The 25,574-nt window shown below is 39.1% G+C and overlaps 1 long non-coding RNA gene across 1 annotated transcript; it reads right to left on the minus strand.

The window, feature by feature from the left end:
* Nucleotides 1–470: 470 nt before the first annotated feature.
* Nucleotides 471–24,231, minus strand: LOC129647827 (uncharacterized). The gene is made up of 3 exons (XR_008712528.1): nt 24,194–24,231; nt 17,402–17,501; nt 471–1,281 (listed from the first exon to the last, which is right to left on the minus strand). It is a non-coding gene; the product is annotated as an uncharacterized LOC129647827 (long non-coding RNA).
* Between the last annotated feature and the right edge of the window lie 1,343 nt (nt 24,232–25,574).

Below are 25,574 nucleotides of genomic sequence, written 5' to 3' on the forward strand. Positions count from 1 at the left end.
AATGCTTCCTCATTTCTAGGAATGTGTGCATTATAGGTTCCTTAAATTAGAGGTCCAGCTGCTCAGAATTTTGGTGCCAAAACCCACCAAATGAATGGAAAATCAGAAGAGCAAACACATTTGCCTAAAAAGAAGCATATTACTCCATTTCAGAAAAATGGATCCGTGGAGAGTATTAAATTACATTAAAAAAAAAAAAAGATTTGTAATGTGCATACACCTCCTCACAGCCAATGGATCCATTCAGGATGACGTATTTAGCAGAGAGAAGAGACAATTGAAGTATTGTGCATTTCATGTTAACCTCGTGTTTCTTCAGAGAAATGACTTTTTCGTTTCCTTCTTTGGATTCTTAGACTCTGAGGAAATTGACTAAAATGACCAAGAAAGCATGTTAATACAAAGTGTTTGGGCTTTTTTCAAAAGCAATTTAGATGGTCAGATGATGGGTTCAGTTTTTGCAGTTACAGACAACCAACACGACCAAGTGACAGTCTAATTTGTCAGGTATGGGAAAGTTAAAACAATTTTTATTCTGATTTGTTTATAGGGGTGAGTTCTAGAATTGGAAGGGCCTCATAGGCAGTGAATTTCTTAATCTGATGAGCATTAACTATTACTGATAATTTACACATAGAGGTGTCTATATTTCTAATTATCAAAATGCATTCATAGTACATGTTACTACATGATAACAACAATCCTATAAATCTGGCAATGCTAGCAGTTCCCAGAAACTTCTAGCCAGTATCCTAAAAACTAAGCTGAACTGCTGGTGTATCTATCCCTTAGGACCTTAACACACCATTTGCTCCTAAAACCTGCTTCCAACCTATAAGTGACACAGAAAGTATCTAAATTAAGAATCCTTCCGCAGTTTTTTCCATAACCTGGCCAATTACCTAAAACTTTCAGCCAAAGGAAATCTTACATAAAACTGTTAAGTGTATCAGTTTAACTCAAAGACAATTTAATGAGCATTTTAAATCATTTACCAAATGGAAGGCACTGGGCTTCATGTCGAGGGTACTAAGATGAATACAAAATAGTCTTTTTCTCAAAAAACTTTATAGCCTAGTGAAATAGAGACACAAAACTGTCAATAAAATTTCAATATATAGAGGTTTGCACAGGATGTGATGGAGCATAAAAGAGGATTACTTCACATTGGATTTTCGAGTATGCTTTCTGGAGAAAAGATGTCACAGTTGAGTTTTGGAAGATGACCAAGGGCTAACAGGATGTGGAGAAGTGAGCAGGCGGTTGCAGCCAAGGGGTCACCTGAAATCAGGACATGCAGTGTGAGGCAGGACTATAAGCGTGGAGAGTTACAAGCAAATCCATGGTACCCTCCGACTGAGAAGGGAAGCTAATAAGGCAGGTGTTGGACAAGTCCCAGAGGATCTTATGAGCCCTATTAAGAAGTTAAACTTCAGGTGGTATTAATAGATGTTTAGGAAACCACTGGGAGATTCTGGAGTGGGGGAGCAACATAGTTAAATGTGCAACTTGGAGAGAGGATTCTGGTTCTGGCTACACCATGAAAATACATCTGGTTAAAAATAAATTTAATAACTAAGTAAAAACAGGGACTTCCCTGGTAGTCCAGTGGTTAAGACTTCACCCTCCAAAGCAGTGGGTGTGAATTTGATCCCTGGTCAGGGAGCTAAGATCCCACATGTCTCTTGGCCAAAAATACTGAAACATAAAACAAACAATATTGTAAAAAATTTAATAAAGATTTTTAAATTATACACATCAAAAAAAAATTTTATGAGTAAAAATAAAAAAGAATGCATCTGGGTCAGTGACACTCTACTGAAGCAGAATTAGAGGACAACTGTGCTCAAAACAAGAGCTTGTCTACACTCAAGCCTTGTTACAGGGATAAAGAGAAGTGAATCCATCTGAGCTTGCTTCAGGCAATAAAATGAGGACTTGAAAACTGAAGATGAGTGTTGAAAGGAGGAAGCAGTGTAGTCTGGGCAAGAGCTGAAATACAAGAACAGGTTGGGTTTGTAAGAGCAGGACTTTCAACTTTAAGCATGTTGAATAACAGGTTGCTGTGAGATTTCTAAGTAACTGGGTGGCTCAGACAGTAAAGAATCTGCCTGCAATGCAAGAGACCAGGGTTCAACCCCTGGGTCAGGAAGATCCCCTGGAAAAGCAAAAGGCTATCCACTCCAGTATTCCAGTATTGCCTGGAGGATTCCATGGACAGTGTAGCCTGGCAGACTACAGTCCATGGGGTTGCTAAGAGTCAGACAAAACTGAGTGACTTTCACTTACACTTTACAACCTTCACTTCCTCCAACAGGATCAATGGATATATGGGCTCAAGCTCATGTAAAGTTCAAAGCCAAGCTTAAGATAGAAATACAGGGTAAAGAGTCCTAAGAACATAAAAGACATGGAGCAGATAAGTGTGAACAAGTAAAAAGACTACAGGAGTAGAAAAATATCAATTATAACACTGCTAAAGTCCTTAGTGTTTCCAGTGGTCAAAATATTCACTAAATGTTTTCACATATATTTTATACAAGCAAAGCCAAGAGCTAATGGTGGACTAACACTGAGCCAAATTCAAGCATCCTGAATGAAAAGTGATTCTTAGCTATCTCAGAGAGATTCAACAGGATGCTCTGTCATTACCTACTCATGTACATACATTACTGGATAAAGGGCATGTGAGTAATTCACTCTCATACAAATAATTCTTACTTATATGTGGCTAAAACACTCAGGCACATTTCTTAGTCCATGAGGCTCAATTTAATGCATAAAGAACATCTTTGGAATTAATAGTACTTTGATGGTTTCATTTTTAATTTTGCTCAGATGAAAAATTCTGAGTGCTGCTTGATAATTCTGGCACCTATGCAGCATCAGCAACAGGCCCCGCAAGAAGCATGAGGCCAAGGTTAAAGCTCATCTACTTCAAGTTGCCACAATACCCAAAGAACCCATTTTCATGGTATTGCATGTCTTCTGATATTTTACTGGTATGCCCAGAATCTGAGAGCAGGAGGGGTGCCCTGGGACTAATTTCAGTTGCAGATGTGTAATTCTCAGCATTCAATTTCCCTTAACTTTCACAAAATTCAAGGTTACTGCTTTAACTTATTAGTCTTTTGCTAATTTTTTTTCATGTAAAAAAAAAAAAGTAGAAATGCTGTTTTCCTCAAAATACAAAAGACAATGGTGTAATGGAAGTCGTGGGTTCCAGTTTCTGTTGAATTAACAAGTGTGTGCTAAAGAAATAACTGCTCAAGAAAGCCTTTGACAAAATTCAACATCCATTTATGATAAAAAACCTCCAGAAAGCAGGCATAGAAGGAACATACCTCAACATAATAAAAACCACATATGATAAACCCATAGTAAATATTATCCACAATGGTGAAAAAGTGAAAGCATTCCCCCTAAAGTCAGAAACAAGACAAGGGTTCCCACTCTCACCACTACTATTCAGCATAGTTTTGGAAGTTTTAGCCACAGCAGTCAGAGAAGAAAAAGAAATAAAAGGAATCCAGATTGGAAAAGAAGAAGTAAAACTCTCACTGTTTGCAGACGACATGATCCTCTACATAGAAAACCCTAAAGACTCCACCAGAAAATTACTAGAACTAATCAATGAATATAGTAAAGTTGCAAGATATAAAATTAATACCTAGAAATCCCTTGCATTCCTATACACTAAAAATGAGAAAACAGAAAGATAAATTAAGGAAACAATCCCATTCACCATTGCAATGAAAAGAATAAAATACTTAGGAATAAATCTACCTAAAGAAACAAAAGACCTATATATAGAAACTATAAAGCACTGATGAAAGAAATAAAAGAGGACACAAATAGATGGAGAAATATACCATGTTCATGGATCAGAAGAATCAATATAGTGAAAATGAGTATACTACCCAAAGCAATCTATAGATTCAGTGTAATCCCTATCAAGCTACCAATGGTATTTTTCACAGAACTATAACAAATAATTTCACAATTTATATGGAAACAGAAAAAACCTTGACTAGCTGAAGCAATCTTGAGAAAGAAGAATAGAATTGGAGGAATCAACCTGCCTGACTTCAGACTATACTACAAAGCTACAGTCATCAAGACAGTATATAGATCACAAAGACAGTATATAGGCAGTATATAGGCACAAAGACAGAAATATAGATCACAAAGACAGTATATAGACAGTATATAGGCACAAAGACAGAAATATAGATCAATGGAACAAAACAGAAAGCCCAGAGATAAATCCATGCACCTATGGACACCTTATCTTCGACAAAGGAGGCAAAAATATACAATGGAGAAAAGACAATTTCTTTAACAAGTGGTGCTGGGAAAGTTGGTCAACCACCTGTAAAAGAATGAAACTAGAACACTTTCTAACACCATACACAAAAATAAACTCAAAATGGATTAAAGATCTAAATATAAGACTAGAACTATAAAACTTTTAGAGGAAAACATAGGTGGAACACTCTCTGACATAAATCACAGCAAGTTCCTCTATGACCCACCTCCCAGAGTAATGGAAATAAAAGCAAAAATAAACAAATGAGACTTAATTAAACTTAAAAGCTTTTGCCCAACATAGGAAACTATAAGCAAGGTGAAAAGACAGCCTTCAGAGTGGGAGAAAAGAATAGCAAATGAAGCAACTGACAAAGAATTAATCTCAAACATATACAAACACTTCATACAGTTTGCTGCTGCTGTGTCACTTCAGTCGTGTCCAACTCTGTGAGACCCCACAGACGGCAGCCCATTAGGCTCCTCTGCCCCTGGGATTCTCCAGGCAAGAATACTGGAGTGGGTTGCCATTTCCTTTTCCAATGCATGAAAGTGAAAAGTGAAAGTGAAGTCGCTCAGTCATGACCAACTCTTAGCGACCCCATGGACTGCAGCCTACCAGGCTTCTCCGTCCATGGGATTTTCCAGGTAAGAGTACTGGAGTGGGTTGCCATTGCCTGCTCCAGAAAAATAAACGACCTAATCAAAAAATGGGCCAAAAAACTAAATAGACATTGCTCCAAAGAAGACATACAGATGGATAAAAACACATGAAAAAGTATTCAACATCACTCATTATCAGAGAAATGCAAATCCAAACCACAATGAGGTACCACCTCATGTGGATCAGAATGGCTGCTATCAAATGTCTACAAACAATAAATGCTGGAGAGGGTATGGAGAAAAGTCAACCCTCCCACACTGTTGGTGGGAATGCAAACTGGTACAGCCACTATGGAAAACAGTGTGGAGATTCCTTAAAAAGCTGGAAACAGAACTGCCAAATGACCCAGCACTCCCACTCTGGGCATACACACCGAGGAAACCAGGAATGAAAGAGACATGTATACCACAATGTTCATTGCAGCACTGTTTACAATAGCTAGGACACAGAAGCAACCTAGATGTCCATCAGTAGATGAATAAGAAAATTGTGGTACATATACACAGTGGACTATTACTCAGCTATTAAAAAGAATGCATTTGAGTCAGGTGTAATCAATTGGATGAAACTGGAGCCTATTATACAGAGTGAAGTAAGCCAGAAGGAAAAGCACCAACACAGTATCAGTTCAGTTCAGTTACTCAGTCGTGTCTGACTCTTTGCGACTCCATGCATCGCAGCACGCCAGGCCTCCCTGTCCATCACCAACTTCCAGAGTTTACTCAAACTCATGTCATTAACACATAAATACGTAATTTAGAAAGATGGTAACAACAACTCTATATGTGAGACAGCAAAAGAGACACAGATACAAAAACATACTTTTGGACTCTGTGGGAGTAGGCAAGGGTGGGATGATTTGAGAGAATAGCCTTGAAACATGTATATTTCCATATGCAAAACAGATCACCAGTCCAAGTTCAATGCATGAAACAGGGCAGTCAAAGCCAGCGCACTAGAACAACAGAGAGGGATGGGATGGGGAGGGAGGGGGGTTTGGGATGGGAGACACATGTACACCTGTGGCTGATTCATGTCAGCCATTTTGTATGGCATTTTGTATGGCAAAACCACCACAATATTGTAAAGTAATTAGCCTCCAATTAAAATAAATTAATTAATTTTAAAAAACATATATATATATATATATATTTGAAAGCTAGAAAGATGGTATTGATGAACCTCTTTGCAGGGCAGAAATAGAAAATGGACATGTGGACACAGGGCCAGGGTGTGAAGGCAAGGGTGAGATTAACTGGGAGAGTAGCACTGACATATATACACTGCTGCTGCTGCTTCTAAGTCACTTCAGTCGTGTCCGACTCTGTGAGACCCCATAGATGGCAGCCCACCAGGCTCCCCTGTCCCTAGGATTCTCCAGGCAAGAACACTGGAGTGGGTTGCCATTTCCTTCTCCAATGCATGAAAGTGAAAAGTGAAAGGGAAGTCGCTCAGTCGTGTCCGACTCTTAGCGACCCCGTGGACTGCCAGCCTACTAGGCTCTTCCATCCATGGGATTTTCCAGGCAAGAGTACTGTAGTGAGGTGCCATTGCCTTCTCCAATGTGTCAAATAGGTATTAACAGTTAGTGGGAAGCTGCTGTATAGCACAGGGGGCTCAGCTCAATGCTCTGTGATGACCTAGATGGGTGAGATTGAGGGTGAGAAAGAAGTTCAAGAGGGAGGGATATATGTATATATAGATATATATAGCTGATTCGCTTTGTTGTACAGCAGAAATGAATACAACTTTGTAATTATACTCCAACAACAAATAAAATTTTTTTAAAAAGAACAGGACTATGGCTGGGATAACTAAGTATAGAGTACAAGAACACTCATCCTGGCAATAGCTCAAAAACAACCAGAAAGTATCTGCAGGGCAAAAAAATCTTCCATACCATTTGACTAGCTTATATGCCTTAAACTCATCCTTGGCTGACATGTTACCACTGGTGCATTAATCTGACCCCTTAACTTGCTGAATGATACTTCATACCTAAATTTATATTTGTGTAGTACTTTGCAATTTTCAATGTATTTTTATATATGCTATTTAGCTTTCTATCCCAAGAATTCACTGTGACAGGGCAACTATATTTGTAAGATTGTCATGTTGGGAAAACTGAAGCTCCAAAGGGTATAATGGTTTGCACAGAATTACATGATTAATTAATGATGGAACTGGTCAAGAAGCTAAGTCTTCAGACTTCTAGGTGAACTTTATCTCCACTCTACCCCAAGCTCGCAATAAAGATATATGTTGTTATTTAGTCACTAACTTGTGTCCAGCTCATTGCGACTCCATGGACTACAGCATGCCATGGTTCCCTGTCCTTCACTAGCTCCCAGAGTTTCTTCAAACTCACGTCCATTGAGATGGTGATGGTATTGTATCCTACCATTTCATCTTCTTTTGCCCCTTTCTCCTTCTGTTCTCAATCTTTCCTAGCATCAGGGTCTTTTCCAGTGAGTCAGCTCTTTGAATCAGGTGGCCAAAGTACTAGAGCTTCATCTACAGTCCTTCCAAAGTACTCAGGGTTGATTTCCTTTAGGACTGGCTGGTTTGCTCTCTTTGCAGTCTAAGGGACTCTCAAAAGTCTTTTCAACCTTCTTTATGGTCCAACTCTCACAGCCATACATGACTACTGGAAAAACCATAGCTTTGACTATACAAACCTTTGTTGGCAAAGTGATGCCTCTGCTTTTTAATATGCTGCCTAGGTTTGTCATAGCTTTTCTTTCAAAGAGCCAAGCATCTTTTAATTTCATGGCTGCAGTCACCATCCGCAGTGATTTTGGAGCCCAAGAAAATAAGATCTGTCACTGTTTCCACTTTTTCCCCTTCTATTCACCATGAAGTGAGGGGACCAGATACGATGATCTTGGTTTTTTGAATGTTGAATTTTAAGCCAGCTTTTTCACACACATACATATATACATGCATATATGTATATATGTATACACATACAGGTGGTAAAGAATCTGCCTGCAATGTGGGAGACTTGAGTTTGATCCCTGGATTGGGAACATCCCTGGAGAAAGGAATGAACACCCACTCCAGTATTCTGGCCTGGAGAACTCCTTGGACTGTATAGTCCATGGGGTCATAAAGAGTCAGACACGACTGAGCAAATTTCACTTTCATACATGCATAATATAAAACCACTGAGGTCTTACACAGGCTATGAATAGCACCTAGTGTTATGGAACAAAGCATTTTTCTTAGGATTCTTAACTAGCTGGAACAGACGACAAATTTGAGAAATGAACTTTGTGACATTCCTACTCCTCTCCCAAGAGCCCCATTTTACCCTCATATTTTCACCCTCCAGATCTGGGCTTAAGGTTCTCAGTCTTAGGATGAATCATTTCCAGCTCTTCCTAGTAAGCAAATTCCCCTAGTCTTTCATAAAACACAAATTTTGCTTCCTCTCTAAAAGTTGTCCTTATTTCTCCTGGAATTATTCATTGTTCCCTCCTCTAAACTATCAGAGGATAGCTCTATTCATACATTTTAATGTCATCTATTATTTCATATTTTAATATTTCATCCCATCCATTTTTCCACTGGACCAGGAGTTCCCAAGAACAAGTACCTATGTTTCATCCTTGTGCATTTGCAGTACCTAGAAGGGTCTGGCATATGATAGATATTCAAGAGGTATTGGGTCTGTGGATCTGAAAAACTTTAGCCTAAAATATTGGTGACAATGTACTTGCTCCCTTCACAATAATGGATATTAATGTTAAGAGAGATCTTTAGAGAGCGGTCAATACTTAGCACAAAGTAATCAATCTCACAGGATGACGTATCAGTATGATTGTGTATACTATCAGTATGACTGATAGTTTGACTATGACAGTATGCGGGGAATTCGAGACAGTGGAGTGTTCCTATTGTTTCTCACATGTGCAACTTCAAAGATCAATTAATTATTTCAATGGACAAATATTTACCACAGACATTTGGCATTCATTATGAATTCTTCCAGGCTTCTCTACATAACCTTGAACTCATGACTTCAAAATATTTTGGCAAGGATTTTGGTTTGCTCCAGAACTATATTCTATTGAAAAAATCACTTGTTTTCTTTCCCTATCCAAGTAATCAATTTTGTTATTTTTAAATTTTTATTGTCAGTTATCTTATTTCACCTCTATTTTACACACATTTTAAAAAATTCAGTTGTGAGCACTTGATGACATGCAATAATGATCACTTGATAAAGAGCTAAGGGCCACCAATCATGCTGAGATGCACATGCAAAATTCCAGGGCCCTCTGGAGGTTACTTAGGAAAATTCAAAACCACAAATGTTAAATCTGCAAATGCCAGGGGTTCAATGGTTAATGAGTATCTATTACATGCAATACATTGTGGTGAGGGCTGCAGAGAATTCAATGCACATAAATTGTCTCTGTCTCAAACATTCTACTAATTAATCCAGTACCTCTATCTCTGTTGCACCATTTGAGCTTACATTTTTATTTAAGAGAACATCTTAGAGAAATAGCCTCAAGGCTTCCAGTCAAAATGGCACCTTGGATTAATGCTTCAACTTTCTGTTTGACTCATTCACAGTATACTGTGAATACTGTGAATTCATAGTATACTTTTTAATTACTTTTAAAAGTATTAAAATAACAGTCATTTAAAATGTGAACAAGAGTTGGAAATATATAAATATGCACCAGAGTTGGAAATAGAACAGAAACAGAGATAAGTAGGGGCTACAGCCAACCAGATCAACCAGATTCCAGAATTATTTACAGCACATGTCTTAGCTCAAGCTCCTATTGCAAAATCCTGTAGAGTGGCAGCTTCAACAACAGGACTTTATTTCTCACAGTTCTGGAGTCTGAGGAGTCTAAGATCAAGATGCCAATAGATTCAGTTACTGACGAGAACCCCCTTTCTGATTTGCGTGTGGCACCTTCTTGCTGCATTTCACATGGCCTTTTTTCAGTGCATGCTCTTGGAGAAAGAAATCACTCATGCCTCATCCTCTTCTTATAAAGGCACTAATCCCATTAAAAGGGCCCTATGCTTGTGGCTATATCGGAATCTAATTATCTCTCAAAGAACCCCCCTTTCCAAATACCATTACATTGAGCAGTATATGAATGGGGGTGGCAAATGTTCAGCACATAAAAGTTTGTGTGTGTGTGTGTGTGTATAAAAAGAACAGCTGAGTTTTTTTTTTTTTTTTTTATTCTTGTAGGATGTGGGGAAATACTTGAACCAGACTAATTCTATTAAACCAGGGACCTGAAATAAGGCATTAGAGCATTAAAAATAAGTTAGGAATGCTATGCAAATTCCCAGAACATCAGTTTATATGAAGCAATACATAATTTACACTTTGGTGGGGGAGGAGGGCCTAAAGGAACCAGAGGGTGGGTGGGACTGTGTGGGTCAGACCCCAGCCAGGCTTCCCAAAAGTTCATAATTAGGTCTGAACTTTCTCTGCATCACCATGGGACAACAGCCGAAAGACACCACTATAGAGACTGGCTCAAGACAGGAAAAACCAGAGTCAGTGTAGATGTCTCTACAAAACAGACAGGAAGGAATGAGCACAGACAATGTGAAAAGAAATTGTCACTCAACACGAGCTTCAAAACTAATATTACCAGCATATGATAAATAACAAGGCTAAGGGAAGAAAATTCAAATAGAAAATGCCAAAAATGACTTTAAAATAGATATGCTTCAAAGAAATAAAGAAGTTTTGTAAAATAAGAACAAAAATTGTGAGACCAAAGCAGTCAGATAGGAATCAAGAATAAGCATAATAGGAAAAAAGAATCAATTGGAATTCCTAGAAACTAAAAATAATAAAAATTCCAATATAGGTCATAAATCACTCACTGGATCTAAAATGAGAAATAATTAATTAGAAGGCAGATATGAAAGTATTCACCCAGGATGAAACACTGAGACATAAAGAAATAAAATAGAAAAGAAAAGGCAAGGCATAATAATGATGGTGATATTAAATTGCTTAACATTTATCCTATGACTCAGCAATTTCTTTCCTAAGGCGTAGAGAGAAACCCTCATATGTATGTATGAGAAGACATGTATGTGTAAATATATTCACAGCAATGTTGACTGTGAATGTCCAATGTGACTGTTCCTATCAGAAGCATTCTCAATATCCATTAAGAGGAACCTACATAAATATACTGGGATATATATACACACAGGGGCTTCCCAGGCAGCACTAGTGGTAAAGAATCTGCTTGCCAATGCAGATGACACAAGAGACCCCTGGTTCCATCCCTGGATCAGGAAAATCCCCTGGAGAAGGAAACGGCAACCCACTCCAGTATTCATGCCTGGAAAATCCCATGTACAGAGGAGCCTGGAGGGCTACAGTCCATGGGGTCACAAAGAGTCAGACACGACTTAGTGACTGAGCACTCACTCCCTCATATTACACAGCAGTGAAAATGAATGAATCAGATGGTACAAAAGACATTATCAACTAAGTTGCAGTTGAATACATAAAGTATCATACCTTTAGCATAAATTTTAAAACATGGAAAGAACACTGTATGCTATTTACGTGTCTATATATGACATTTTAAAATTATATCAGATTGCTTAGAACTTGTAGTCTAATAATACCAAAGTTGTGGGAAACTAATTCTCATATACTATATGTTGGAATATGATTTGATATGACCCACTTGAGATCAATTTGACAATATTTAGGAAAAATGGAGAAGTGCCTACCTGTAACCCATCCATTTGTTTTCCTGCTATATTAATCTCAGGAAAACCTGCAAATATACACAAGGAACATGCTCAATGATTTTCACTGAAGCATTACTTTGTGCAGAATTATTTTTACTAGAAAATATGGTGAGAATATCAAAATATGGGATAAATATACACTAAATTAATGCCTCTGTTTGACTTTAGTGAAGAAAGGAAAATGATCATAAATAAAAATATAAGAAAGCTATTTGTAATGATTTATGTCTTGAGGCAACCCACTTCAGTATTCTTGCCTGGAAAAACTCATGGAGAGAGGAGCGTGGTGGGCTACAGTCCATGGGGGTCACAAAAATTAGACATGACTCAGTGACTAAACAACAATAATTTCTTGAAGGAAAAAATATGAAAAAAACACAATAATATGTTAACATTTGTTAAATTTGGATGGTACCTAAATGGATTTCAGAGACAGTATTTTTTGTGTCCTTTTAAATTTTTTTTTGTTTTTTTCCCCCCGTTTATAATAAAAGTTTTATATATATATATATTTCCCTTAGCTTCCTGAAGTTGTTTCTTGGGAGCAAAAAACTCACTGTACTTGGAAATAAATGCCTGGTTTATATCCCAAGCTCTTCTACTAGATAGCTGTGTTGCCATGGCAAATCTCCTGAGTTTTACTCGGAAGTGTAATGACTAGCTCACAGGGGATGATTCAATGAGATAGCCTGAATTACAGGGCCTTGGATATCAGCCAGCTGTATCAGTTGCCTTAACAGTGAGCCACAGACTGCATGGCTTCAACAACAAATTTTTATTGCCTCACAGTTCTGGGGACAAGTCTAAAATCAAGGTGTTGGCAGGACTGGTCACATCTGAGGATCATGCGAGAGCTGGTCCAGACCTCTCTTCTTGGTTTATAAATAGCTGCCTTCTCCTTTCTCCCTGTTATCTCTTCCTGTTATCTTCCCTCTGCATGTCTGTATCAAAACTTCCCCTTTTATAAGCATGCCAGTCCTACTGGAGCAGGGCCCACCCTAATTACCTCATTTTAACATGATTATCGCTGTAAAGACCCTATCCTCCAAATACAGTCACTGCTGGAGAGCCAGGGCATTAAGACTTCAGCAAAAGAATTTCAGGAGTACACAGTTCAACCCATAGTACCTACTGCACGCAGTCAATACTTAAAATACATTAAGGAAAAAAAAAAAACATTAAAATGTTTTCTTTTAAAAGTTTAAGATCATCCCCAACCATTAGTAAAAGCCACTGTTTTATTGATATTAATTCATTGATCGAGTGTTAGGAGGGGGACTGAGGAACTGCAGAGTGAGGTCTCTAAATTCAGCTGCTTCCCTTTCAGATGCACTACGACACCAGTGTTGGTGAACCCTGCCCAAACAAAAGGCTGGAGCTGCCAGCTTCTCATTTGTCTGCTCTACATCCAGTGTGCTCAGGGGTTGGAGGATAAGGTCAGAAATGCCAAGCTCCTATGTTTGATTCGCATTAGAGCTAATTAGCTTCCCTCATCCTTCCATGTCGTTAGCCACTAGCCATTGCCAACTGACCCACTGAACAACTAAGGCTGATAAAAAACAAGACACTGGCTACTTACAAAGCCTTGACTTCTGAGTTCCAGAATCTGTAACCTAATAGCAGAGAAGAGGCAAAGGGAGGCTACCTTTATTCCAGTTCAAATAACCCCTCTCACGCTATTTCAGACCTCCATGACCATGTGATTAACACCATGCCAAAAAAAAAAAACTTTACAGAATAAAACTGTCTATACAAGCCAATGAATGGGAACTGCAAACTCACTCAAAACAACCAGAATATACAATAGCCTGGGGTTAACAACTCTATTCTCATATTACTACTTCTTTTGCAACTAATTAAATAATTACAGATCAGTTTAAACTGAATTCATCACTACTTACAAATATTTTACCCTTATTTATCAACCATTCCAGCTTTCTCTTCTGTAAAAGTCTGAATTCTACAGAATAAGCTATTCTAAACTTTAGGAAGAAATATATCTTCTCTGTCTTGTTTTCTGTTTGGTCAAATCTTGGTTGCAAATAAAGACAAGGGCTTTCACTTTCAGAAGCAGAAGATGGTACTAACATTCTCAATTTTTCATGAAAACATTCAAGATTTCCAAGTTCGTCCTCTTTAAAGTGAGAAACTCTTAGCTCTCTCCGGCCTTAGGGACTCTGAGACTTAGAGTGGATTTGGATTATAGAGCAGAAAAATCAACTAGAAATGCCATGCCCTGGACTCATTATACAGATATATCTTAGGAGGACTCTTTTTACACTTTTCTCTTTGTTAATATCCTCAGAATAATGACCGCAGAACATGTGTATGAGAGGACTCTTTTGGGTGCAAGTAATACAAATACAACTCAATCCAACCAAATGAAGGATTTTTGACCTCTCACAATTCAAGAGTTCAGCAGTCAGCTTCAGGCACAGCTGGATTCAGTTGCTCAAAGTTCAGGCATCTGTCCTCTCCCCAGCCCCTACCTTTCAGGTCTACTTTCTTCAGATATGCTCTCCCCAAATAAGAACACAAAGGTTCAGCAGGAGCTCTCAAATCACATCCTACCAGTTTAGCAAAACCAGAAGAAACCCATGAAACTTCTCTTTTCTAAAACTTCCATCAAGTGTCCCATTTTTCATGATCACATGCCTTTCCCTCAACCAATCAGTGTATCTAAGCATATGCTGGGTTCTCATCTCCCACGTCTGATCCATGTACCAGTCTAGGGGAGAATCAACCACCCCAACCAAATGGATTTAAATGCATGATGGCTGTATTACCCCCAAAGTTGGAGTATTATCATCAGAAGGGGAATGGCAGGCAAAACCATTACATAGCCATCAAAGGCTTAAGTTGTTATCTCAGAGAAAAAACTACCACTAGTCACAAAGAGGGTGAAGTCAGAAAGCATAGCAAGCTCAGTATAAACTCATCATCATAACTGGAAGAAGATAAAAACCCATTTTCTATTGCAGGAGGGTCAACACTACACTGTCATATGGACAAGCAATTATGGTAAGTAGTAGTTATCATCTGCAAGCCACTCAGTAGGCATGGGAAAGCAGCAAATGAAGAGTGACACTGAAAGTTTCCTTAACACATCCCCAGCCAGCAATAAAAATCACACCAAAGCCTTCAATTTTTGAAGACCCGCAGAAACAAGGTGCTATCACCATCCATTCCATTATAATTAAATTATTAAGAAAAATGATATATGCTGCCTTTCTAGGCCTCTCCATCCAAGGGAATAACTCCTTCTGTACATGTCATTAATTAATTTGTTGTAACAATTAGTTTCAATGCTCCTGTGAGACCTGCTAATCTCTCACGGGGGTAAAATGGGGCACTTGCATAAGACTTGTGCTTCTGGGAGGCATGAATATCCAGCCTCGATAATGACTTTTGGATCAAGATAAATTTCCTCACACCAAAGACTATTCACACAGAGTTCAAAAGCCTATGAAACAGAAGATAACCTCACTAGGTGTGCTTTTTCGACTGCCAATTAGGGCAACTCTCCTGTTGGAAACTTGGTCTCCTTGCATGATGTGTCCAGTTGAAAAGTCGGCCATAAGAATAAGGCATTTTCTATTATACAGAGTGAAATAAGTCAGAAAGAAAAACACCAATACAGTATATTAACGCATATATATGGAATTTAGAAAGATGGTAACGATGACCCTATATGAGAGACAGCAAAAGAGACACAGATGTAAAGAACAGACTTTTGGACTCTGTGGGAGAGGGCGAGGGTGAGATGATTTGAGAGAATAGCATTGAAACATGTATATTATCATATGTGAAACAGATCGCCAGTCCAGGTTTGATGCATGAGACATGGTGCTCAGGGCCAGTGCACTGGGATGACCCAGAGGGATGGGATGGGGAGGGAGGTGGGAGGGGGGTTCAGGATGGGGGACGCATTACACCCATGGATGATTCATGTCAATGTATGGCAAAAACCACAACAATATTGTAAAGTAATTAGCCTCCAATTAAAATAAATTAATTAATTTTTAAAAAAAGAATAAGGCATTTTTTGCTCCCATTGTAACACTCTACTTCATCATAATTAAAGACAGTGTCACTCTGTACTTACTGAAAATTAATTCTGGTTGTCCAAATAACCCAAAATAATTTAAGTTTCACATATAGCCAGACTGAATGCATTATCTGGAATATGGAAAAGACATTCTTTTATAGAGCATTTTTTTAGGAATTAAATAAATAAAGAGTTCACCATATGCACAGCCTGAGACATAGCTTGCAGCATTTAGCAAGGTCAGATTATCAAGTTTCATTATTTGATACATTTTTCAGACTTGGAACAGAGTCACAAAGAATTGATGGGAGCAGCAAATTCATTTTAAAACTGGTTTATCGCTTCATCAGGTATTCATTTAAGCAGAATCCACAGCCTAACTGGATCTCTTTGGCCCCATGTGACATGTTTTTCCAAATGGAATGATAATAAGTATAGAGATACAATATGTAGTTAAAGACATTCTGTCTCCATGAGGCACCCGGATATTCAAAGGAAGAAATTACTTTCATTCTCAAGCCACTATTCACTAGAGGGTCAATGACCAGCTGTTTAAGGACCTTGCTAAAAAGAAATCTAGAGATGCCACAGTCCTTTTGGTTCTTAGTGAATGAGGCTAACAGCTATGTTTTAGAGAAACCATCATAGGAGATTTAGTTTCCCATGAGAAAAAATTATAAATTGAGTATTAAATAAACTATTATAATACATTTTCTTAGAGCTGCTAATCCAGATCAAATAGGGAAATGGCATGAAATTAGTTAAGAAGATAAAATTATAATTCAAAAAATACTATTGGGAAATTTTAAGCTAGTTCAAATTTCCAGAGCATGATAATACACACAGGTAATATGTACACCAAAGTCTACAATATCCAACAGCTTGTCCGAAATGAAATTGTTAGTTTGCTGAGTTCTTATAGAATGTCTTTTATTTAATGAAATCTATCATGATCTCTGCCAAAATTTTACCTCAAAATATTAATCACTGGTTTTCCATATACATATTGACATTTTTAAAAATATATAAAAATCTATAGGTGATATAATGGTATGTGCAATTGTTTCATATATCAAAGGCTTCTTAGTTAATAGATCTCATACACTATCAGCATTGGAATACCATAGGCACAATAAATGATGTATAAAATGTATGAAAACCGTTGCTACTGATAACACCATATTGAAGAACATAGTTAAGATTTGCTACTCCCAACCCATCGTCTAGACCACTGGTTCTCAACCTTAACTATGCTTTAGAATTACCTGGAAAACTTGTAAAATACCCTCTGCCCAGGATGATTAAATCATAAGACTCATGAAGGACTTGCACCAGGAATTAGTCATTTTAAACCCCCTCCAGGTGCTTTCCGCATGCCGCCAACATTGAGAATCATTTTTAAAGTAGTGTTTCTCAAAGCAGGGTCCCTGGAGCAGCAGCCTCAGCATCACCTAGGATCTTGTTGGAAACGCATATCAGGGTTAGACATTCTAAATGAGAACCCCTGGGGAGATGGGCAGTGGGACAGACAACCCAGGTGATTCTGATGAAGTTTGAGCACCACTGATTTGAAGCCTGAAAGAGAAAGTCTGGCTCTGCACAGCTGACACACTTACCTGGAACTGTCACCTCTCACCAGCCAGTAATGGAAAGTGCAGAAAACCAGGGGTAGATCCAGGCTTTGAGGAGCTTGAGATCAACACAATTTTAAGATCTCTTTTGAGAAAAAAAAAAAAATAGAAAGTTAGATACGAAGTAAATATTCCTTTACAGTCAAAGAATTAACAAAAATGTAATGCTAGTGAGGAGGAACTAAAAAGCCTCTTGATGAAAGTGAAACAGGAGAGTGAAAAAGTTGGCTTAAAGCTCAACATTTAGAAAACGAAGATCATGGCATCTGGTCCCATCACTTCATGGGAAATATATGGGGAAACAGTGGAAACAGTGTCAGACTTTATTTTTTTGAGCTCCAAATTCACTGCAGATGGTGATTGCAGCCATGAAATTAAAAGACGCTTTCTCTTGGAAAGAAAGTTATGACCAACCTAGATAGCATATTCAAAAGCAGAGACATTACTTTGCCAAAAAGGTCCATCTAGTCAAGGCTATGGTTTTTCCTGTGGTCATGTATGGATGTGAGAGTTGGACTGTGAAGAAGGCTGAGTGCTGAAGAATTGATGCTTTTGAAGTGTGGTGTTGGAGAAGACTCTTGAGAATCCACTGGACTGCAAGGAGATCCAACCAATCCATTCTAAAGGAGATCAGCCCTGGGTGTTCTTTGGAAGGAATGACGCTAAAGCTGAAACTCCAGTACTTTGGCCACCTCATGCGAAGAGTTGACTCATTGGAAAAGACTCTGATGCTGGGAGGGATTGGGGGCAGGAGGAGAAGGGGATGACAGAGGATGAGATGGCTGGATGGCATCACTGACTCGATAGACGTGAGTCTGAGTGAACTCCGGGAGTTTGTGATGGACAGGGAGGCCTGGTGTGCTGCGATTCATGGGGTCACACAGAGTCGGACACGACTGAGCGACTGAACTGAACTGAACAAGTATCAAACTACAGGACAACATAATACTTTTAGTAATTTTTTTTCATAGGACTCTTAATCCTCTTTTCTCCATTTTTCATTGAATACTCTTCAGTTGTCTTTTTGTAGGATAATAATTTTAATATTTTCTATACAGATAAAAATGATAATTCATTCTTTTTCTAGAATGACTTTTTTTAAAAAACTAAGAGTTTAGATAGGTGTTTTCAGGCTTGAATTTGGGAAAATCTCTGTCAAGTTTCATCCACATTTCAGATGTAGGATTTTAGGACATTTTAAGTATTTTATTGCAGCAACTAACCTTAAATACTCTTTGAACAGTCTCTAACCAGGCCCGTGGAAGTAGTCTGTGCAAAGAAGCAGTCTAATGCTTTCATTACTTCATGCTAAATCTACTTTGTACAGACTTTTCCAGTTAGCCCACCACCTAGGCAACTCATTCTACTTCTGTGGGGTGAAGGTACTGGTACAGAGAGCTGGAAAGTTTAGGGAAAATCCTTTTGTTCCCCTGAAAGAAAAGAGAAGAGTAGCCTTTGTGGTTATCCACGTAATGAGAAATGCATGCAGTCTACTCAGATCACATGACCAGATTCCCATCCCTCTATTCCTCTAAAAAGTGTGATGCTCCATCATCTGAAACTGGCAAGGCCCTGCGGGGTCTAGTGTAATTTCATAAATAATGCATTGAGGCCAAGGTGCCTCCTATGTTGAGCATCAAAGCCTGCTTCCTACTTTGTGAGGCTTGACTGTTCAAATCTAGAGTACTCAAGACTCTTATCAGAAATCTCCTGTGTGAGAACTATCACGGGGACACAGTTCAAAATGGGTTTTCAGTACAGTTCAGGACTGATGTTGAAGCTGAAACTCCAATACTTTGGCCACCTGATGCGAAGAGCTGACTCATTTGAAAAGACCCTGATGCTGGGCAAGATTAAAGGCAGGAGAAGAAGGGGACAACAGAGAATGAGATGCTTGGATGTCATCATCGACTCAATGAACATGGGTTTGAGTAAACTCTGGGAGTTGGTGATGGACAGGGAGGCCTCGAGTGCTGCAGTCCACAGGGTCACAAAGAGTTGGACATGACTGAGCTACTGAACTGAACTTACCCTCAGATGAAGAGAACATGGGATGGACAGGGGACAAAGATACAAACACTGATACAAAGGAATAGCATGGCTTCCTTTGTCACCACCGCCCCCTCCCCCAGGGTGCTACCAGCTGAGACACAGTCAACTAACTACCGCTTCAAAGGAGCTCAAACTGTGTGTGGGCTTGCAGTCTCTTACACCCCCTCCCATTTTAGCACCCAAACACACCTATTTGCTATATAAAAAACAAGTCTGCCACTTAAAGGAACATATGTCCAGTTCCAGTTCTTAAAACTCCTGACGGGCCACCACTGAGACATCTCTCCTTACACATATTTGTTCTATGCACTTGGGGGTTTTCCATTTCAATCCAGTCAGGAGCAGAAAACAGAACGCACAGCAGATGCCTGACAAATATTTGTAAGATGAATGAATGAATGGCTTAGCTACTATTTTACAGGATAAAATAGTATGTGATAAGTACATACATCAGAAACAAGAAAGTATGTACTTGGTACAGAGTTTTCTTTTAAGCTGATAGTTTAATAAGTAGCTGCCAAAATGAACACCTGTTTACAAGCTGTCTCTTATAAGTATTCATCTGCTGACAGGCTAAAAAGAAAAGTGAACATATCTGGTTGGTGAAGTCAAGAACAGCTTAATGAAGTGGGTGGCATTCTGGATGGGTCTTGAAAGAATTTGACAGATGACATATTTCAGGAGGATGTTCCAGATGGAGGGAGCCTCATTAGCAGAAGACACAGAAGTAGGAAAGCATGAGGTGTGTTTGGAGAAGAGCAGTACTACAGTTTAACTGCAATGCAAGAGGCCTGGGATGGGGAGGAAATGTGCTGAAACTTTGGATCTGGAGGGTCCATCTGGAGAGATGGGGTTTCTTTTAGTAGGAATGTGGCCCCACAGAAAGGTGTGAGGAGGAGAGTGCTGTATCAGAACTGAACATCTGGAAAATGAATCTGCCAAAGGAGTATCATGATCTAGGAAAGAGTGACCACAGATCCATGAGGTCTGCTAGTTTATTAAAGCAATGATCCAAGTGCAAAGGAACAAACCTTCATTAGGACAGCAGCTCTGGGAATAAGGAGGGAATGAATTTGAAGAACAAGGTAGAGGAAGCTTTTGCCAAATGTCTCAAGGGTGAGAATCTGTGATCAGGGTACAGTGGGAGAGTAGGGCATGGGGAAGGAGTTGCCCAAGAAAGCTGTGAAGTTTGAAATTTGGAATCATTGTAGTGAAACTTACTGAAAATATACTACATAATTTCCAAGTGTTGATCCTGGAGACTGGCCCAATAGACCACTGGATAAACAGGTCTGAACTTTGGAAGTCACCTACAAACCTAAGCCTGTGTTCTATGAAGACAAGTTGTGTCTGTTTTCCTCACAGCTGAATACTTAATATAAAACCTGGTAACTATTAAGAATATTCACTGAAGAAATATTTGGGTGGGGAACGGGGAGATGTCAGTCAGAGAATACAAACAACCAACTGCAGGAAGAATGAGTTCTAGGGCTCTAATGTACAGTATAGTGACTGTAGATAACAATACTGTATTACATACTTGAAAATTACTATGAGAGTAGGTCTTAAATTTTCTCACCACACACAAAAAAGAAATGGTAATGTCACGTGATTCAGGTGTTAGGTGGCTATCATTTTGCATACGCAACTGTATCAGATTAACACACTGTACACCTTAAACTTATACAATGTCATAAGTCAATTACATCTCAATAAATCTGGGGAAAATTTTCGTTGGATAAAAGAATGAAGACCTTAGCTGAACCAAAGGAAAAGGTTAGGATAGAAAAGTATAATGATGTCAAAATTAGGGATCAAATACAGAATCTTGAGTTCAGTTCAGTCGATCAGTCATGTCCAACTCTTTGTGACCCCATAAACCGCAGCATGCCAAGCCTCCCTGTCCATCACCAACTCCCAAAGTTTACCCAAACTTATGTCCATTGAGTTGGCGATGCCATCCAATCATCTCATCCTCTGTCGTCCCTTCTCCTCCTGCCCTCAATCTTTCCCAGCATCAGAATCTTTTCTATTTTATTTTATTTTATTTTATTTAACTTTACAATATTGTATCAGGTGGCCAAAGTATTGGAGTTTCAGCTTTAGCATCATTTCTTCCAAAGAACACCCAGGGCTGATCTCCTTTAGAATGGACTGGTTGGATCTCCTTGCAGTCCAAGGGACTCTCAAGAGTCTTCTCCAACACCACAGTTCAAAAGCATCAATTCTTAAGTACCCAGCCTTCGTTATAGTCCAACTCTCACATCCATACACGACTACTGGAAAAACCATGGCCTCAGAATCTTAAATAACGCAAATTATACTTTACAAGAGGAAGAAAACCACCTAAAAGCAGTGGCATTACTACTATGTAGGACATAGAAAACTGTCTAACACTTAGAGTAAGCAGGTTATAACACACAAGCTTACAGGTCGCTGGAAGATAAGAAAGAATTTGTTCACAGGATATTTGTGGTCCCAGGAGCAAGAAAGAAAAAAGCAACTTAAAAAAAAAAAGCACCAACTTCTAAAATTATTATTTAGAAAAGGATAGGGAAGATTAAGTATTCTGGGGAAGTGGAATGTATGAAAATCTTGACATTAGAGTGATGTTTTTTAATAAGTCAAACCTGCTGTTCCACAGTTTAAAACACTTCCCACTAAACAGTTTAAAATGACTTCCTGTTATACCTAGGGAAAATCCAAACTCCTTAACATTGCCCACATGGTCCAGCAGTATCTTTCCCCACCAATACCTCTCCTGTCCCATATTATGTCTCCACCTCCTCCAACCACTGACCTGCCTAACACACCAGCCATCTTCAGTTTCCCCAAACTGAATAGTTTTCCTTATTTCTCCTTGTGATAGAAAGGCCTTCAACCTCCACTTTTTTGCCCCACCTACTGGCTCTTTCTAGTCAATGTATGTTCATTCTTCAATCTCAGTTCAAACATCATTTCTTTGGGGAAGGCTTTTGCTTCTCCTTAGTTTGTGTTAGATTCCCCTGATATAACTACTAGAGTTTCCAGCATCTTCACTTTGTAGCCTTTATTATAGTTTATAATTAGGCTTTTGTTTCCTTTTAATTATCCTTCTTTGCAAATTAACCATCATCTCCATGGGGATAGTGTCAGCTTCGGTTCACTTTTATACTCCCAACATCTAGCTGAGTGACTGGCATATAACAATGCTCTGCAAAAATTTTAAAAATAGCAGCAGCCCCTAACTTTCTCACACATATAATATGTATTTTCTAAGTCCCAGATATTGTTTAAATGCTTGCATGAGCCGAAGGCAATAGAATGTAGTGTAAAAAACCTGGATTTGGAAACTGGCAACCTGGGTTCAAACCTCAGCTTTACCATTTATTAAAAGAGTGAGGTCAGGAAAACTAGTAAGTTCTCTGTACCCGAGCTTCTCCATTAATCAAATAGAGATAAGGTACAGTTGTGTGGTGAGTAGGTAACTGAGAAACAGAGACATTGAATACCTATCCAAGCTCTTAAAGCTGCAGGGCTGGGAACCAAACCCAGGCAACCTGAATCTGCTATTAACCACTATGTAATGCTGGTGGTAAAGAACCCTCCTGCCAATTCAGGTAAACCTAAGAGATGTGGGTTCAATCCCTGGGTTGGGAAGATCCCCTGCAGGAGTGCACAGGCAACCCACTCCAGTATTCTTGCCTGGAGAATCCCATGGACAGAGGAGCCTGGCAGGCTGCAGTCCATAGGGTCACATAGAGTCAAACACAGCTAAAGCGACTTTACACACAAATTTATAATACACATATTATATACAAAAATACTTATCTCTATGATAGGCAGAGACATCCAGAACCACCTATAACTATCCCTCACACCTTGTCTTTTTTGTTGTTGTTGTGCAGCACAGCATGCAGGATCTTAGTTCCCTGACCAGGGATCAAACCTGTGCCCCTGCTGGGAAAGCGTGAAGTCTTAACCGCTGGACCATCAAAGAAGTCCCTGCCCCCTCCTTTTTCTTCAAAGCAGTAATTAGACCATAAGGCCTGGACCCGTGATAAAATGTCCCAAACAGTGAACTTGGACCAAGATTACCTTTTCTACCAATTCCAGAGTCAAAACTAGGAGAGGGAAACCCACTGCTACAGCTTCCCCGGAGTAGACTGGTAACCAACATGGCTGCACTCATGTCTTGCTTTTAAGTGGGCCATCACTTCACGAACAGATTTCAAGTGTCATTCCTTTGTACATACATACCAATATGCTTCATTTTATATTTATGACTTAATACATGAAAGGTTACACAAAATCTTTGTCCAGTGATCCTTGATGACAAAGCATTCATGACCCAATCCTTTTCCAGTCCTAATGATATTTTGCTCCAGCAGCCTCATGCTGTATCTCATATGAAACAAATAAGGCACTCATGCATAAAATTAATATAGTAAGCTATCTAGGCAGTGATAAATTTGGAAAGGAAATGGGCCCTCATAATCACTTCATCCCTCTTGAAAGCAGATTTCCTCTAAAACCTTGAGTCACCTACATCTGGACTTCTTTTGGAAATTATGCCATCATCCCCATGAAACCCAATAGGGCATGTTGCAGTCAAGGTGGAAATAAAAGTGCAGTGAAGCTGTTGAGGAGATGCTTAGAAATATGACCACTTCATTTTATGTGGAAAGGCGATTGATCTCTAAGCACTGAGAAGACCTCTCAGCTTGCCCTTTGCTATTAAGTTACCTGAGCTCACCGTGCTGCTCCTTTCTGTTCACCTGTGTAAATTGGTCCTGAGTTCTCTTGTTTTATGTAGGGAAACTGAAGGTTGATTACAGTCAACCTTGGAAACCCTGATAAGCAGAACTATCAAAGTCTCATTGTGGAAGAGTAGGGTTGCCCGACTTTCTTTATAATCACTAAAAAGCACCTCTGCTTCTGAAAGCATGAAACTCATGAGGACATTCAGAAATAAAACCTGTGTGTCCTGGGAACACACATGTCTTAGTCACCCACACAATGACCTTACTGTTGAGGTTTGAAACAAACTTTGAAAGTAGGTTTTGAACTCTGAAAACTGAATGGTACTCTATTCAAAAATTCACATTTAGAGGTCTGGAAGAACAAAGGAGGTAGCCACTGCTACAAGGTTCCCACTAGACCTGAGAAGAAAAGGAAGGGTTTGATCTATTTAGGGAGTACATTGATAATTTGCTGTATGTGTCATGTTATACTTGAGTAGCACCTGAGAAATGTAAAGGATTCAGGTTGAAATGATACTGAGGATGATGCTGGTTTTACTTCACCAGGCTCAAAAGCATCTGTTATATATGTCAGGTGCCTGCGATGACAATTTTTTTTTTTTTTTTCACTGCAGCTCCAGTAAGCGGAGCGAGTTTTCAGAATGCATGTGTCTCACGTCACTACTGTATCCACAGTAAATTACAGACGCGAATGTGTTTGATGATTCCTTTTGACCTTGTTGTTTGTGGTTGTGTCATTTTAAAGAAAATTTAAATCAAACAGTAGCTTTTAAGTTTCCCTTTCCAAACAGGGAACTTGCTAACATTTCACCTCTTGCAGGTGGAGGCCCTCAACCAGAGTGAAAGTGAAAGTGAAAGTCGCTCAGTTGTGTCGGACTCTTTGTGACCCCATGAACTATACAGTCCATGGAATTCTCCAGGGCAGAACACTAGAGTAGGCAGCCTTTCCCTTCTCCAGGGGATCTTCCCAACCCAAGTGTCCCACATTGCAGGTGGATTCTTTACCAGTTGAGCCACAAGTCAACCAGAATAGTTTACATATTAAATGAATAACCTGAGTCCGTATGGAAAATAAAAGGCAAGCTACCACACACCTCGAGGGGATTCCAAGGTGCAGAAACGTGATCTTGTTTCTGTATAACCAAAGTATTAATATTAATAGTGAGTTCAGTGTACTTGCTTAGCAAGCAACCCTTCTCTTCAGAGTGTTCTCACGACACTGACAATACCCCCCAGTTCTGCTTCTGTTTCCTGACTTTGAAATCTGTTAGCATTTTCTTGCAGATTCCTCTGTTTTCTCACAGGTCAGAAGGAGCCCAGACTCAGCCTCTATTCAAATACATCATTTCATGGTTACACAGCAA

This window comes from Bubalus kerabau, chromosome 3 (genome assembly GCF_029407905.1).
Source record: "Bubalus kerabau isolate K-KA32 ecotype Philippines breed swamp buffalo chromosome 3, PCC_UOA_SB_1v2, whole genome shotgun sequence".
Taxonomy (NCBI): Eukaryota; Metazoa; Chordata; class Mammalia; order Artiodactyla; family Bovidae; genus Bubalus; species Bubalus kerabau.